The sequence below is a fragment of the Eufriesea mexicana genome, unplaced genomic scaffold (assembly GCF_001483705.2).
Source record: "Eufriesea mexicana isolate 0111107269 unplaced genomic scaffold, ASM148370v2 scaffold70, whole genome shotgun sequence".
NCBI lineage: Eukaryota > Metazoa > Arthropoda > Insecta > Hymenoptera > Apidae > Eufriesea > Eufriesea mexicana.
In genome coordinates this window covers 202,212-220,414 of record NW_016908238.1, presented here as the reverse complement: position 1 = coordinate 220,414, position 18,203 = coordinate 202,212, and the positions used below count along the sequence as shown (strand labels likewise).

The 18,203-nt window shown below is 34.3% G+C and overlaps 1 protein-coding gene across 2 annotated transcripts in view; it reads right to left on the bottom strand.

Annotated features, from left to right (window-relative positions):
- Positions 1-14,349, bottom strand: part of raskol (Ras GTPase-activating protein raskol) — a 469,413-nt gene extending 455,064 nt beyond the window's left edge. For both annotated transcript variants that reach the window (XM_017910186.1, XM_017910189.1), the window contains exon 1: positions 14,333-14,349. The gene's annotated coding sequence lies outside the window, so the exon portion shown is untranslated. The remainder of the gene's footprint in view (positions 1-14,332) is intronic.
- Between the last annotated feature and the right edge of the window lie 3,854 nt (positions 14,350-18,203).

Genomic DNA, 18,203 nt, shown 5'->3' with positions numbered 1-18,203 from the left:
TGTAATATAATATTGGAAAATTATTAATATATATTAAATATATTATTGTATTATAATAAATAGTGTGTTGTTGTAACTATAATAGTGCATTATAGTAAATAATATATTATTACAAGCTATTGTAATGTAATATAATAATATATCTTTGTGTATTTATTATTATATAATAAATTAATTACAGTAGTTCCCCAAACAAAATGATGGTATTATAATATTCCAATATTTTTGTTTCTGATATTTTCAAACAAAATAAAGTATATATTATTTCTAGTTATGTTGAGAAAACAATTATTAAAATATTACCAATGATATATTGTTAAGAATTTTATTATAGATACTATTGGTATTTACAATATTAATATTTGAAGTAATGGGAGCAGAAAATGGGGCTGTTAATATTTATTATTTCAAATAAACTAGATTCTACTCTACACATTCATAGTAAACAATTTTTTTCAAAATAAAGAAATATAAAATTTACATTTCTCCAAGTCATAGTGAAAACTATATTACAAAACACACGACACAGAAGCATTAAAAATTATTTCCAAAACATTATTTTCATTTTGAATCATGTTGTTTCGCAAAAAGCACACCTAACAGTGTCAACACGAGGATTAAGATTAAAATATAAAATTCGCAAGAAATTTTAGGCCAACCATAAACGTACTAATACATAGAAAAACTAACATCTTGACACCAGAATCCTACATAAAATCACTACTTTCTATATTTATTACTATAAACCGATAAAAATCGAAGTAAAATCACCAATCACCATCATCATCCCAAGACACCCACTGATCATTTCACACAATACCCCTAACCAGCACAGATAAACCTTCACTCGGTCAATCACAACACCTTTCAACATCCCCTAGAACCACCTAAGAATGCTGCAAACAGAGAGCAGTCTGACCCAATCAGCCATACCGGTTGACTCACAGTCAGCCTGAAGCCTGAATCTCTCGTAGACACTCACATAGCCCCGAATCACGTCCATTTCGGCGAAGCAGCAGCTCGTCGAGACGGCCGCGTCTAATTGATCCTATGAATGTCACGGCTGGTGTCATCGAACGAGTCAGAGGCTGCTCAGAGAGAGTCTGCTCTACCAGGTTAGCCCCTGATCGAACGGGGCCCCTCCTTTCACGAAAACGGGGAGCTGTCGACTCGTAAGAAGCTGAACAACGACTGGACCGTGTCCAGTTTATCTTAAAATACCGTAGATTGACCTGGCGACACGCTGACGTCACTCATTAGAGCTCGTTGAACGCGGTGTGCGGCGCGTGAAATCCACGGACGGGGCTCTCTCCATGGTCCGTCGCGGAGTTCCTGGCCGAAGATGGCGCGCGGAACCGGCGAAATTATTAATCCCGATTCGTTTCCAGCGCCACGCTCTGCCCGCATCAGCCGCCATTATTTGCCAATTATCGAACCCCCTGACGAATTTCTGCCCGCACAATCCGACGAGAAATGGATGTTTCGCGACGATTAGGCCTGTTCGGGATTGCCAGCGAAACGCTGTTTGACTTGGCAATGGGTGTTGCTCGGCCGTGGATATGGTTTTGGGGTTTTTGCGTGGAGGAGAGGCTCCGGGGTTTGGGTAGATTGATGAAAATTGTAACTGCTGGCTGGGGAGGGGGTGGTCGGTTGGCTGGTTGAGTGAGAATGGCGAGTAATTCGTTCGAGGGTGATAAACAATGCTGCGTTGGGTAGGACAGTTTGTTGGTTTGTCCTTGGATCGTGAATTTTGGCTGGGCTTTGCTGTCCTGCTGGATGATAATGGCCTGGGTTGAAAGCTAATTTTCGAATTGTGCTGGGCTTCCGAGAATTTTGAAATTTATTCTCACAGTTTTATTTCTTGCTAATAATCGTTGGTTGTTTTTGTTTATTACTGAAGATTGTGTAACGGCAAATTTGGAAATTTTAGGTTAATGTAATATGATGTAACATATGAAAATGGAGAGACTGATGTTGATAAATTTATACTATTAATTTTATTTATATATTTCACGACTTTAATGTAATATAATGATAGCAGCAGTGATTATTTCTAATAATTATTCATACCCAGAATGATTAAAACTTGAAATTTTGTTATCATTGTGCTGTTTGAAAAATTTCTAATTTTATGTAATATATTTTATTAATTTTTCTAATTTTGTATTATATTCCCTAATTTTAATGCAATATAATTATATTAGTAGTTTAATACGTCAGAAAAATTCTAATTATTTCTAATAATTATTCATTCCCAGAATGATTAAAAATTGAAACTTTCTTATCTTTGTGCTATTTGACAAATTTCCAATTTTTATGTAATATATTTCATTAATTTTGCTAATTCTATATTATGTTTCCTGGCTTTAATGCAATATAATTATAGTAGTAGTTCAATACAAGGACTAGAAGAAATTCTAATTATTTATAATATTTACTCATTCCAAGAATGATTCAAAATTTAAACTTTTTTATCATTGTGATATTTGAAAAATTTCTAATTTTATGTTATATATTTTATTAATTTTGCTAATTCTATAGTATATATCCTGGCTTTAATGTAATATAATTATAGTAGTTTAATAGTGGTTTAATAGAACATCAGACAAAATTGTAATTATTTCTAATAATTATATATACCCAAAGTGATTAAAAATTGAAATTTTGTTATCATTATACTATTTGAAAAATTTCTAATTTTATGCAATATATTTCATTAATTTTGGTAATTCTATATTACATTTTCCGACATTAATTCAATATAATTAAAATAATAGTTTAATACAATTGCAAGGTAAGATGAACTGTAATTGTATAGCGATCAAAAAGGAGCCTAATTATCCCCAATAACTATTCGTACCCAGAACAAATAAAAATTGGAATATTTTAAAACATTTGTCAGAATTCACTGATAATTACATAAATAAAAATCAACATTTTCATTAACTATCTTTTCCATCAAATTTTTAATCTCTCCCTAATCGAGTCCTGTTTGAAGACTTTGACATATGGGTGAAAATTTCTATTGCTAAGTACAGTTTGAAGACTGTGACACGTGGTTGAGCATATCCACACGAGAAACTCCATAAAATGGCGCGTGAAAGTTTCGCAAAGTATGTCTCTAAAAATATTCTGACGTACTTTGACCTGTGTACGTTCCTTCACATCTGTGTGTGTTACTGAACGTACTGTCATCTTCCATTTCGACGATGAATTGATAAAAGAGCGAGGTTTTTGAATTCCCCCAACCATCTATTGACCCTTTGCACTTGAGAGATGAGTTTCAATCACCATTTCATAAAATTTGGTAAAATTAAGATCGATATTAATTAATATATCAAATTTAATACAATGTAACAGTGTGCAAGGTATCGAAATCGAAAAATTCTACAATTATCTCCAATAAACGATGCATTTGGTCCCTCACGGTGGTCTAGACGATACGAGTCTTTGTGTATTTTCATTTCGTTATCCTGGTGCCCTTTTCCTAAGTTAAATCAATTAAGTTTGTGTTGAGTTTTGAGTCTGTGTCATTGTGTTCTTGTTCTTTCGTCAATTTTCGGTGTCTCAAGTCCAGTTTCCGTCATCTTAAAATAATAACTATGAACTATTTAGCACAGATTACTCTAACAGACATGTCCTACTATGATCACAGACATAATTCGATGAAAACAACGAAAATTCGTGTGACGAATTAATCGTCATAATCGTCACAATGAAGAACTTAAGGCAGTCAAATGATTGGTTTCCTTCTTTCTTATTGTTTAAAACAGTTTAAAGAGAGACGAAGGATGTGAGGGAAGGCTGTTAGGGATGTAGAGGTGCAACGAGAGTGGTTGTATTCTTCAGTTTCTTTCGAAGAGGTGAAGGGAAGAGACGAGGAGATTGAAGATCGAGTAAAGGGGAATTAAATTTCGAAGTTCAGTGGCGGAGTTGGTAGAGTTTGATCAAATTTCACTCTTTCATTCGCAAACTTTCCAATTAAATCACGCAACACCTAGTACAATCAAACTTGCTCGGTTATACCTTGCCAAAGTCTTCACCTGCATTCTGATGCTTCTAGCTCCTACGACTACTCGATTTACAAACTCTACGATGGCTAGGGATGTTGCAATTAACTTGGATACTCGTTGCTATAGTGTCGGAAGCAATTTCAAATTTTCTACAATTTTCAGTCTTACGTAAGATTGAAATACACACCTTATACTATAAAACCAATTTTCCAACTCTCAGAAAATTCTGACTAGAAGACTTCAAACAGCCTATCATTTTTGCAATATAATTATAGTAGTAGTTCAATACAAGGACTAGAAGAAATTCTAATTATTTATAATATTTACTCATTCCAAGAATGATTCAAAATTTAAACTTTTTTATCATTGTGATATTTGAAAAATTTCTAATTTTATGTTATATATTTTATTAATTTTGCTAATTCTATAGTATATATCCTGGCTTTAATGTAATATAATTATAGTAGTTTAATAGTGGTTTAATAGAACATCAGACAAAATTGTAATTATTTCTAATAATTATATATACCCAAAGTGATTAAAAATTGAAATTTTGTTATCATTATACTATTTGAAAAATTTCTAATTTTATGCAATATATTTCATTAATTTTGGTAATTCTATATTACATTTTCCGACATTAATTCAATATAATTAAAATAATAGTTTAATACAATTGCAAGGTAAGATGAACTGTAATTGTATAGCGATCAAAAAGGAGCCTAATTATCCCCAATAACTATTCGTACCCAGAACAAATAAAAATTGGAATATTTTAAAACATTTGTCAGAATTCACTGATAATTACATAAATAAAAATCAACATTTTCATTAACTATCTTTTCCATCAAATTTTTAATCTCTCCCTAATCGAGTCCTGTTTGAAGACTTTGACATATGGGTGAAAATTTCTATTGCTAAGTACAGTTTGAAGACTGTGACACGTGGTTGAGCATATCCACACGAGAAACTCCATAAAATGGCGCGTGAAAGTTTCGCAAAGTATGTCTCTAAAAATATTCTGACGTACTTTGACCTGTGTACGTTCCTTCACATCTGTGTGTGTTACTGAACGTACTGTCATCTTCCATTTCGACGATGAATTGATAAAAGAGCGAGGTTTTTGAATTCCCCCAACCATCTATTGACCCTTTGCACTTGAGAGATGAGTTTCAATCACCATTTCATAAAATTTGGTAAAATTAAGATCGATATTAATTAATATATCAAATTTAATACAATGTAACAGTGTGCAAGGTATCGAAATCGAAAAATTCTACAATTATCTCCAATAAACGATGCATTTGGTCCCTCACGGTGGTCTAGACGATACGAGTCTTTGTGTATTTTCATTTCGTTATCCTGGTGCCCTTTTCCTAAGTTAAATCAATTAAGTTTGTGTTGAGTTTTGAGTCTGTGTCATTGTGTTCTTGTTCTTTCGTCAATTTTCGGTGTCTCAAGTCCAGTTTCCGTCATCTTAAAATAATAACTATGAATTATTTAGCACAGATTACTCTAACAGACATGTCCTACTATGATCACAGACATAATTCGATGAAAACAACGAAAATTCGTGTGACGAATTAATCGTCATAATCGTCACAATGAAGAACTTAAGGCAGTCAAATGATTGGTTTCCTTCTTTCTTATTGTTTAAAACAGTTTAAAGAGAGACGAAGGATGTGAGGGAAGGCTGTTAGGGATGTAGAGGTGCAACGAGAGTGGTTGTATTCTTCAGTTTCTTTCGAAGAGGTGAAGGGAAGAGACGAGGAGATTGAAGATCGAGTAAAGGGGAATTAAATTTCGAAGTTCAGTGGCGGAGTTGGTAGAGTTTGATCAAATTTCACTCTTTCATTCGCAAACTTTCCAATTAAATCACGCAACACCTAGTACAATCAAACTTGCTCGGTTATACCTTGCCAAAGTCTTCACCTGCATTCTGATGCTTCTAGCTCCTACGACTACTCGATTTACAAACTCTACGATGGCTAGGGATGTTGCAATTAACTTGGATACTCGTTGCTATAGTGTCGGAAGCAATTTCAAATTTTCTACAATTTTCAGTCTTACGTAAGATTGAAATACACACCTTATACTATAAAACCAATTTTCCAACTCTCAGAAAATTCTGACTAGAAGACTTCAAACAGCCTATCATTTAGGCATTCAAAATATCCCAAAAATTATTAAAAAAAACAACAAAATTTTTTATTATTCTTGATGGCGAGAATCTAAATGAGATTACTATACTAAAATATCTATATAATATAATAATATATAATAATATTATTACTATAATAAAATATCTCATGATAGTTAAATGGAAATTATTATATTCTCATTCCAGGTATTTTAAGTTAATATCTATTAAATATATTAATTGATGCAGAATAAGAATTTTATATTAGTTTAAAAATTAATGTATAAATATATTAAACAATTATAGACGTGTCAGTGACAGCTTCATGACATCTAATATTTCTAATTAATAAATATAACCTAGAATTCGACCAATTCGACTCTTAACCCTTTGCACTCGATTTATTTTCAAAGTTTTTAGGTGTCAACTTGTATTTATTTTTAGCTAAATGAATTAAAGTAATTTACAGTGGTAGAATTCAATAAATTCAATTTATTATTATAAATTGATATGCAGGTTTCAGAGTGAATTAGCATTGTCACCTTCAGTGAGACAAATACGAGTGCAAAGGGTTAAGTAGTTTAAATATATAATTATTAATCGACGTAAAATTAGAATTTTCCTAGACCTTCAGAGACATGTCTCTCATCAGAAAATGATACAGTCAGTTTAACCTCAAAAGAAGAAAACCCAAGAAGCAGGAAACCTTATTTACAACTTCAACAGACCCAAACTCACATGGTCCATATTATAAATTAATATCTATTAAATATATTAATCGAATTAAATAATTATAGACATGTCAGTGACAGCTTCATAATATTTAATATTTCCAATTCATAAATATAACCTACAATTTGACCAATTTGATTTACAAGTAGTTTAAATATATAATTATTAATGGACACAAAATAAAAATTTTCCTAGACCTTCAGAGACATGTCTCTCATCAGAAAATGATACAGTCAGTTTAACCTCAAAAGAAGAAAACCCAAGAAGCAGGAAACCTTATTTACAACTTCAACAGACCCAAACTCACATGGTCCATATTATAAATTTTAATATCTATTAAATATATTAATCGAATTAAATAATTATAGACATGTCAGTGACAGCTTCATGACATCTAATATTTCCAATTCATAAATATAACCTACAATTTGACCAATTTGATTTACAAGTAGTTTAAATATATAATTATTAATGGACACAAAATAAAAATTTTCCTAGACCTTCAGAGACATGTCTCTCATCAGAAAATGATACAGTCAGTTTAACCTCAAAAGAAGAAAACCCAAGAAGCAGGAAACCTTATTTACAACTTCAACAGACCCAAACTCACATGGTCCATATTATAAATTAATATCTATTAAATATATTAATCGAATTAAATAATTATAGACATGTCAGTGACAGCTTCATGACATCTAATATTTTCAATTCCCAAATATAACCTATAACTCGACCAATTTGATTTATAAGTAATTTAAATTTTCCTAGACCTTCAGAGACATGTCTCTCATCAAATAATGACACCGTAAATTTAACCCTAAAATGAGAAAATCCAAGAAGCAGGAAACCTTATTAGCAACCCCAATAGACCCAAACTCACATGGTCCAATCACTAGCACTACGAAGAACATCAAAATTCCTCATTTATAACCGATTCCAATAACGCAAGAAGGCTTATTGGCAACCCCAAATAGCCCAATTGCCAGTACCACGAGAACCCGTTAAAATTTCTCATCCCCGATGCCAATAAAGCGAAAAACCTTGGACCAGGTGATACCACGCACGAACACCTAGCATCCCTGACCTCCCACCCTCCGAAGCCACAACGAGACGATCAAGGAACGAAGAGAGCACGCGTTCACGATCGATCCTGGTGGGCCAAGCTGCGAGCAGAGTCGCAGTCGCATCGCGTTAACTGTAATTACCAGGAGGGCGCGAACGAACCAACGAACGCGTCCAATTACACGAATCCCGCATTGGTCGCAGGCATCGACATGCAACGATCCACCGTCCCAGCCAATTAGTATTTGCATTCTTCTCCGGCGACGATTTCTGGCCCGCCAGAGGATACGTGACCCCGTTTCTCTTCAGCCGCTTCATTAGACCAATTGCTCTCCAACTCTAATTCCTCCACTTGCTCAGCCTTCTCGCGTCCCTGACAATTTCCCTGCCCTTTCCTCCCCTTTCAGATTGCGAGAATCTCGGGCGAAATCGTGCAAGTCTCGCGTCACGATTGCTTTGGTGATCGGGGATGAAGCTGTGATGACATGTCTCTTTGATAGTCGAAGTCTCGTTGGATTATTCTGAGGACGTGTTCTTGACAAGTTGGTGAGTTAGGACTATAGAGGTTTAGACAAGTTGTGACTTGGATTAGGTGACCTGGTCTTGCACTGTCAATCAGTTACATGAGTGAGAAAAGAGAGAAGCAAGTATGAACACCAGACTAAGTGTTAATCCTTGCAATGTCGTTCCGGTATTTTGTTCATCCCTTTGTTTAGAATAGATCGTGTGAAGGCTCTGAAGCTTTACTAGTACCAGTGATGCGGTCCTAGGAGCGCAATGTCCCAAGTCTAGTAGAAGGCTGTTTATATCCTTACTGTCAGCGCCCCTTGATTTCCTTAGCTCCTAAGTTACCACCTAGATAAACCGTAACAAACAACTATATATCACCCTTCAAGACGACAAGCACAAGGACCTAGATTGTTAGGTCCTATAACCTAACCTCACCAATCACACCCCCAATAGTAATAGCAATCAATCAGCAGAGAGACCAGGATTATATAACCACCGAGAGATCAGGACAGTCAGTCAGTCAATATCATTCAGATGAGAAGAGTTATCCGAAACTACTATCTAAAATACAGTCCACTATAAGCAACCTTCCTCAGTGAAATTTGGTCCGTCATTAACCGTCGCCAACTGAGGACGACCTATTGACGATATACACTAAGTATATTTGCCTGGTATGCCTAGTATAAGTTCATGGACTAACAAGGAGAGTGCAAGTCCTTCTGGTCAATACAAAATCGATACAAAATAGAAAATAGATTGAAGAAAAGGATCAACTACAGGCTGTTTCTTTCCAATGTGTTTACATCCTCACGGCTGACTAACTGCGCAGACACGCCCTAGATTACAAGCAGTGACCGTTATTGGCCGAAAATGGAGACCAAAATCATCGGTAGGCCATAGCGAGGCTGGGTGAGATAGGACATGGCAAAATCGAGGTAGTCTGAAATTATTATGAATCAGAAAACTAACACTGATACTGCTATAGTGGGTCCTCCCTCATGATTGTGTCGAAGTCGGCTTGTCGTAGGTATCCTCTGGTGCCAGAAGGGACAAAAGGAAAAGGAAGGGATGCGTTTCATCCAGGACCTGCTAGTAGACTCATCAGTAAGGCTACTCTAGCAAGCCAATTTTTTTCCCAATTTAAGATACGTTTAATGCACCAGAAACAATAATATACATACATAAAGGAACCAAAACGTAGAAAAGGGTTAGAAATGAATACTTGGACTATGAGATCGATGGCTCCAGCGTGAAGCACTCGCGATCTAGTCATAGAGTAATATAAACTTAAGAACTATCGTATATTAGCATGCCTATGTATAGAAAAGGCACGAAAACTATACAGCTTTTGGTTTTAATCACTCTAGGCCATGTCACTCTCTGGGCAGTGTGTATTAGGCCACAACGCCACTTAAAAACTATTGGAAATAAATCTGTAGTCATAGAAGTAATAAAAATTTAAAATTTTAACCGTAAATACCTCAGAAACTATTAAGTAGTTGGCTCTAGAATGATACATATTCTTGAATTGCATGAAGAAATCTATAAACCTGATCAAAGTGTCACCTAAATCGGTGACTCGAAGCACTTACACTCTCCTTGTAAGTTTAGTTTATGAATAAGCTACAGACATAGCAGTTGACACTAACTTGAGAGCTTTGGTCTACATTTTCCTCGAAGTGACGTGACAGTGCACTGAATTTCTTCAACAAATCTTGCCTATCTTCAGCTTGCTTATTTTCACCACAATTCCACGTAGGATAAGAACTCGCCAAGTTTACCAGAGTGAAAATTAAAGAATGACTGGAATTGACTTTATTCCCTGCTTCTTTCGTTACAAAATCTATTTGCAACCCAATATCTCTGCTACAAGCGTTTCATTCACGCCAAGGACAATGATAATGAGAGTCGTGAGAAGAAACGAGTAGGAAAGAATAGTGAAAGTGCAGATTTTTAGCAGAATTTCGTTATTACCTGTCATTAATTATTCCACGTCCAAGGAATATTCGCGTATCATCCTACAAATTTCTCCTAGACCACCTCTTTACCGACAAGCACCGCCTCTTAGACTTTAAACCATTAGGCAAACAACGTGTAAAGTAGCCAAAGCAAACGCAACTGACGAGTCAACTAACTACGTGCGTGGAGAGCAAACGATATTCCAACGTAGGACCAGTACGCAGTCGGCTGGAGCAGCCACTAGGGACACGAGGAACAACTAGCGCCGCCGCGCACGGAATTACATTACGCGGAACGCGGTGACTCAAAGGGGCCGGCGTTCGCTGGTCTCCCTGAATTCTAGGGGTGGGTCGCAACCTCAATTTTGAATTCCTCGAGCTCGAATTCTCGCTACTTTATTTAACTCCCGTAATATCAAATATAGTATCAATTGCGTTTCATTTTAGACACTGTGGTCTGCAAAATATTATTACGAATCTTTCTCAAAATCACTCTCAGAATTTTCCTTTCTGCAATTACTAGAAACATGTACTTGATTTTAAAAACTAATTAACGTCAACTCGTGTCGAGATAAACCTGTAATTAATATATTTATTTATTTTCATGGTACAACTACGATTATATCTATGTCTGCTACATTTAGGTGCCTACTAAAATCGGTAGTTTTAGCGTTAAATAGAACTACCTAACCAAATTTTTATTAAATAATATCCATATTAATTTTAAAAACAAATTGATGTCAACTCGTGTCGAGATACAACTGTTATTAATATATTTATTTATTTTCATGGTACAACTACGATTATATCTATGTCTGCTACATTTAGGTGCCTACTAAAATCGGTAGTTTTAGCGTTAAATAGAACTACCTAACCAAATTTTTATTAAATAATATCCATATTAATTTTAAAAACAAATTGATGTCAACTCGTGTCGAGATACAACTGTTATTAATATATTTATTTATTTTCATGGTACAACTACGATTATATCTATGTCTGCTACATTTAGGTGCCTACTAAAATCGGTAGTTTTAGCGTTAAATAGAACTACCTAACCAAATTTTTATTAAATAATATCCATATTAATTTTAAAAACAAATTGATGTCAACTCGTGTCGAGATACAACTGTTATTAATATATTTATTTATTTTCATGGTACAACTACGATTATATCTATGTTTGCTATATTTAGGTGCCTACTAAAATCGGTAGTTTTAGTATTAAATAGAACTACCTAACCAAATTTTTATTAAATAATATCCATATTAATTTTAAAAACAAATTGATGTCAACTCGTGTCGAGATACAACTGTTATTAATATATTTATTTATTTTCATGGTACAACTACGATTATATCTATGTCTGCTATATTTAGGTGCCTACTAAAATCGGTAGTTTCAGTGTTAAATAAAAATACCTGACCAAATTTTTATTAAATAATATCCATATTCGAATTCTGTCTACGTTCAATTTATTATTGTACTTTCTTTATAGAATATTGTACTGAATGTATTCATAAATATATTTCAAATATTTGAAAAATATTCTTAACCCTGATGAGAATTTTTACGCTTTTCGTACCAGGTACTTGCTGTTTCCCTTCTTATTTATGAATGCCTATTATCACGTGAATCAGCATTTTACCAATGCTGAGGACTATCAAATAACCGAAATACTTCGTTTCTCATTCACCCAGAGTTTCCAGAATTTCAAATGGACAAAGGCTAGTAAATTTTCGAGATTCGGAATTTTCTTAGACTCCACGATATTCATCTCTAGCAAATTCATGACAGCAGGAGGAACGAGCAGGAAAGACTATGGTAAGACGAGGACGTCAAGGTCTTTCTCGCTAATTCGATTCTTCTGATTCCTCCTCTTCCTCTTCCTCCTCGCGAAAGTCTTTGTCCGTGTCCTTCTCCTTTACGTGACATCGCGCGGCTCGAGGAAACAATTAGTCAGCAGCCTTCAGACTGCGAATTTGCCCGACTCAAAGCGAGGACACTTGGCGAATTTTAGGAACAGAGAGAAGGGTCTGAGAGGCACGGAGAAGGTTTGCCATTTGAGGCTTTGTTTCGCTGTCTCTGGGGTCAGGTTTCACCTGGCTTAGACTAATTGTTGGGCTACCCTGCGACAGGTGTTAGGTGTTGGGTGTTTGCCTAGTGTCGTGGAGGGGTCATCGAGGTTTGCTAAGTGCGTGGACAGGCATATCGTTCGTCGAATCTTGCTTTTGGGATTGGTACAGATGAGTCTTTCGCCAGGGTGACGTGACACGAGTACTAAAATTGGATTTGCTGACAGAGAAATGTAAATTTTTTCCTTAGTGTAAGTGAAGTGTAAGTGCTATAGGTGCATATCTGTGCAGACGTTAATTTTTGAAGCTTAAATTCTGAAAAATTAATATTTCTTTATCATTATGAGGTCGAATTGTACTGTCTTATGGTGGTTATGGGAGATAAAATTAATTATTTTGAAGTTACAGTGTCGAGTTTCTCTTTTTCTCTTTCTTATTTTTAACTGGGTATAAATGGAGCTTTGATTGTCAAATAAATAAATAAATTAATAAATAAATAAAAATTTATCATAATATTCAACATGGACTTTACTTTCTTGTACATTCCTTACAAACTTACTATACAAACGTTTTAAAATAATTATTTAAATAATATAATACTCTAACAATTCCACTGCTTCTGTAATAATTAAGTTTCGTATACTCTTGAAATTTGAAAATTGACTGAAAATATATGGTGGTCAAATAATATATGATGGAGATAAAATAAATTATTTTACAAGTTACAGTGTCGAGTATTTTCAATCTTCACAACGTTTTCTCTATTTTGTTTCCATCTGTGTATAAATGTAGCTTTGAATATCAAATAAATAAATATAACATTTAACATAATATTTAACATGGACTTTACTTTCTTGTACATTCTTTTATAAACTTGCTATACAAACGTCTTTAAATAATTATTTAAATAATATAATACTCTAATAATTCGACTGCTTCTGTAATAATCAAGTTTTATGTATTCTTGAAATTTGAAAATTGACTGAAAATATATGGTGGTCAAATAATATATGATGGAGATAAAATAAATTATTTTACAAGTTACAGTGTCGAGTATTTTCAATCTTTACAGTGTTTTCTCTCTTTTGTTTCCATCTATATATAAATGTAGTATATAAATGTAACAATACTGTATACAAATGTAAATGTAAAAATGTTGATTGTCAAATAAATAAATAAATAAATAAATAAATATAATATTTACCATAATATTCAACATTTCAACATTCTCAATCTTTACAACGCTTTCTCTCTTTTGTTTCCATCTATGTACCAATGTAGTATATAAATGTAATTGTATAAATATTGATTATCAAATAAATAAATAAATAAATATAATATTTACCATAATATTCAACATAGACTTTACTTCCTCGTACATTCCTTTACAAACTCACTATATACTTTAAAAAGTAACTTTAAATAATTATTTAAATAATACGATACTCTAATAATTCGACTTCTGCATAATTCTGCATTAATATTAATCATAATTTGCTTCCACAATAATCAAGTTTCGTATATTTCTCAGATTTGAAAAATGACCGAAAATATACCCGAAAAGAAGACCTATAGTACTCTCTCTGCTTCCATCTACCGATTGAAACAATCTGCTGACAGCAATCAGTGCGTTAATAACAGAAATCTACTCTGTTCCAACGGAATATCGAGCTATTCTCAGCCCGCGAAGCCAAAGCTGTAACGTGAAAAAACACAGCAAGGGAATGTGCAAATTATGCAAGCACACATAGAGATAAAACAAAACGAGGCACGATATGGTAGAAGTGGGGCATATTAGAGGCAGACATAACGCTTGAGGAACACACAGATAGAGAACAAACCTTGTTGTGCGACTTGAACATACAGGCGGTCCCGGCGAACAGCTGCGTCCAAGGAAACATAGAAATTAGTTACTAATTGTGTTTGTTTAATCGCGGCGACTGGTCCAGAGAGATTGAACAATCCCTCTGGATACAATGGGTTTCGTTGCTATACGCTAATTCGCGTTTCAACGTTGCGTGCTTCGCGTATATTAAAATTGCAAAATAATCGCGAAAATGGCAGATAAATTTCATTTCACCAAGAGATAAGAAATTTTCCATACAGATATTTGTATCTGAATGGAATAATTTGAATATTGGTAATAATATTCAAATTAAGAAAGCATGATAATTTCGAGGATTTTTAATTAAATGGTGAAAAGTATTGGTACACATGTGTGCATAAATATTAGAATATTTGATTCAACCATTTTTGGTGTTTACATAATATTTATATATTTATATAATAGATAATATTAATAATATTTTTAATATTATATGTATTACAACAATATTATTAATATTAATAATATTTATATACATTTGCGAAACACGCAAGTGAAAATGTAATTAGAGTGCTCGTATTTATTAAATAAATGTGCATTTGTTCTTTCAAATTTATTTCAAAAATGTTTTAAATGGAGAGACACTAATTTAACCTTATGTGTTAATCCTACAAAATTTTGGGAAAATTCTAATTCACCTAATAAGTGATATAAAGACCATCTTCGTATTTTCGAGGATTTTTAATTAAATGGTGAAAAGTATTGGTATACATATGTGCACAAATATTAGAAGATTTGATTCATCCATTTTTGGTGTTTACATAGCATATATATATTTATATAATATATAATATTTATATATATTTGCGAAACACGCAAGTGAGACAATATTTTGTATGAATATTTTAATATTTAATTTTAATATTTATTTTAAAAATATCTTAAATGGGGAGACACTAATTTAACCTTATGTGTTAATTGTACAAAAATTTGGGAAAATTCCAATTCACCTAACAAGTGATTTAAAGACCATCTTCCTATTTTTGAAGCCTAATTTAATCTTTCCTACATCAAACATTCCATTAAATATCGAACATGTACCTTCATTTGTGTTTATATAGTATACCATATTAATGTACATAATAATTAAAATAAAATAATTCCAAATTTAGGGAATATACATATATCTAAAGAAAAATTTATTGGCATACATAGACGATTGCAAAACCTGAAGAATTAATGCTAGAAAAATTCCATTTCACCTAGCAAATGATATGAAGACAGCCACCATTTTTCACGTCCAATCTGATTCTTTCCATAACCGTACCTTCACCTGTTATTTCTGCAATAGGTACTATTTTAAAATACATATTTCGGAGATATACATACATCCGAAGAAAAATTTATTATCACACACACACGCGTCTGCAATACCCGAAGAATTAATTATATAAAAATTCTGGGAAAAATTCCACTTCACCTAGAAAATGATATAAAGACATCCTGTTATTTTTCACGTCTATCCAGATCCTTCCCACATCAGACATTCTTTTATTTATTAAAAACATACGTTCACCTGTTATTTTTGGAGTACTACATTAAACTACATATTTCAAAGATACGCATACACCCAAAGAAAAATTTATTATCACACATATACATCTGTATTACCGGAAGAATTAATTATATAAAAATTCTAGAAAATTCCATTTCACGTACGATCACCTGTTACTTTTGGAGTACTATATGAGCTATTCACTGTACAAATCGACTAACTCCATTTTTAAAAAAATTTTAAATATAAAAGTTACGACTATACCAAGTGCTCTGATAATCAAATTAAAAATTTGTCAAAAAGTGAAGTTAATCGATTTACGCAGTGAACATAGGCCCGAAGAAAAATGGATCATCACAAAACTTTAAGAATTTCTCTAAATTTACCTAAATTTATCGTCACTACCCGAAGAATTATTTATATAAAAATTCTGGGAAAAATTCCACTTCGCCCAACAAATGATATAAAGACATATTCCTTCTCTTTTTCGCCTTTAACCTGACCCTTCCCACATCAGACATTCCTTCATACATCGGACACGCACCTTCACGTGACCACGCGGGGTGGAAGAGGAGGCATAATTAATCGGGCGTTGACGAGGGTAATTAACGTGCCGAGTCCAGGGCTGAACTAATCGACTACTCCGCGAGTACCCAGCCATATTACGATCATTATTGCCACTAGGCTCGCGGTGTCGTAATTCCAACGATTCCGATGCGTTCCTCGCTCGCTTTTAATCGCGATTAATAAATCGAAGCGCGGCAATGGGCACCAGGAAGCGAAGGTTCATCACTGGTGAAGAGGCTCCCTTGTGCAACGGTGGCAGAAACGATTCCAGACGTTGTCTGACTCGATGTTTTACTCTGACGATGAGATTAGGCGAATCTGATGAGAAGATTTTGAGCGTGGCGAGAGTTATACTCGTCATATCGAGTATACGGTTTATTTTCGAGTAAAAATTAATTATTTATTAATACGACACGTTGATTTCTTCGTTTCTTTTTTATAAAAAATGTTTAGAAGAATGTGCTAGAATAAAACAATTACGTGAGGATCGTCATAGAGTAAACACGTGTTAATAATAGTGAAAGAGAGAGAAAAGAATTTTCAAGATAGAGTCAATTTTTGCGTTTAAAATAGTTTATTTAGAATTGCCATTAATATTTAAACATTATTATCCAAATATATTAATTCGTCAACTGTTAAAAAACGTGGAAGATATTGATATTCATTTCTATCCACACCTTTGCAAATTACATTCACAATTTTCCAAAATTATTTCCAAGAATTATTTAAAATAATCTAAAAACAATCTAAAATATCCAATTATCTAAAATATTACCCAAGATCACCGTCAAATCGGAACCGATCTCGAAGAACCAAGACAAACTCAACTGGAACCTCGACGTGCACCAGGACACTCGCGATCTCGATCTCGATCTCGATCTCGATCTCGATCTCGATCCTATCGAACCGTCAATCATAGCCTCTCCCCGCGAGGGATCCGGGTTTATTTTGCAATAAGATTTGCCTCCGATCCCGAACCCCTGCACGACCTTTGTGAACGCAGCCGCGCCGCGAGATCCGCCTAATTCGATCCACACGATCGACCCCCTCCCGTTCTTGATCCGGCCGATCCGATTACGTCCGTGAGTACACGTTACGATCCTCCGTCGATAATCGATCTGTCAGTAACGCTGCAATCGATTCGCGTCCCGGAAGTCCGACATCGATAATGCAGCACGTACGCGAGGTCTTTTCCGCCACCCCCTGTGCCACCCCTTCTTCCTCATTCCTGCCAACGATCCCTAGAAGACTCGCTTCCACCATGGAAACTCGACACGTCAATGAAATCGCGATGTCTCGCGAAGATTCATTTTCCCAAAATTCCCTTCTTTCATCGACTACATTGTCGCAAATATAGGCCAGTTTTCCGGTAGATTCCTGGCTGCTACAAGATGGCGGATATTGGTGGACGCGAGAGGGTTGTTAGACAGCTGGAGGGAAAATTGGTTTCTATGAAAATGGATTTTTGATAAGATCGATTCTCTAACGCGGGTATTTATCAAAATTCGCTAGACCTGTTTTCGAATTTTTCAGGAAAATATATACGTTGTTACGAGATTTTCATATCCACGCGGTATTCGACCAAGAAGAGCGGATCGTAACTTCAGTGTAGAACAATACAACATCTTTCAGAATTTTTGGATTAAATAACAATCGGTTGTTGAGTATAAAAGGGACGTGTTCCATAGGGGTGGACGTGAGAGGGTTGTTAGACAGCTGGAAGGAAAATTGGTTTCTATGAAAATGGATTTTTGATAAGATCGAT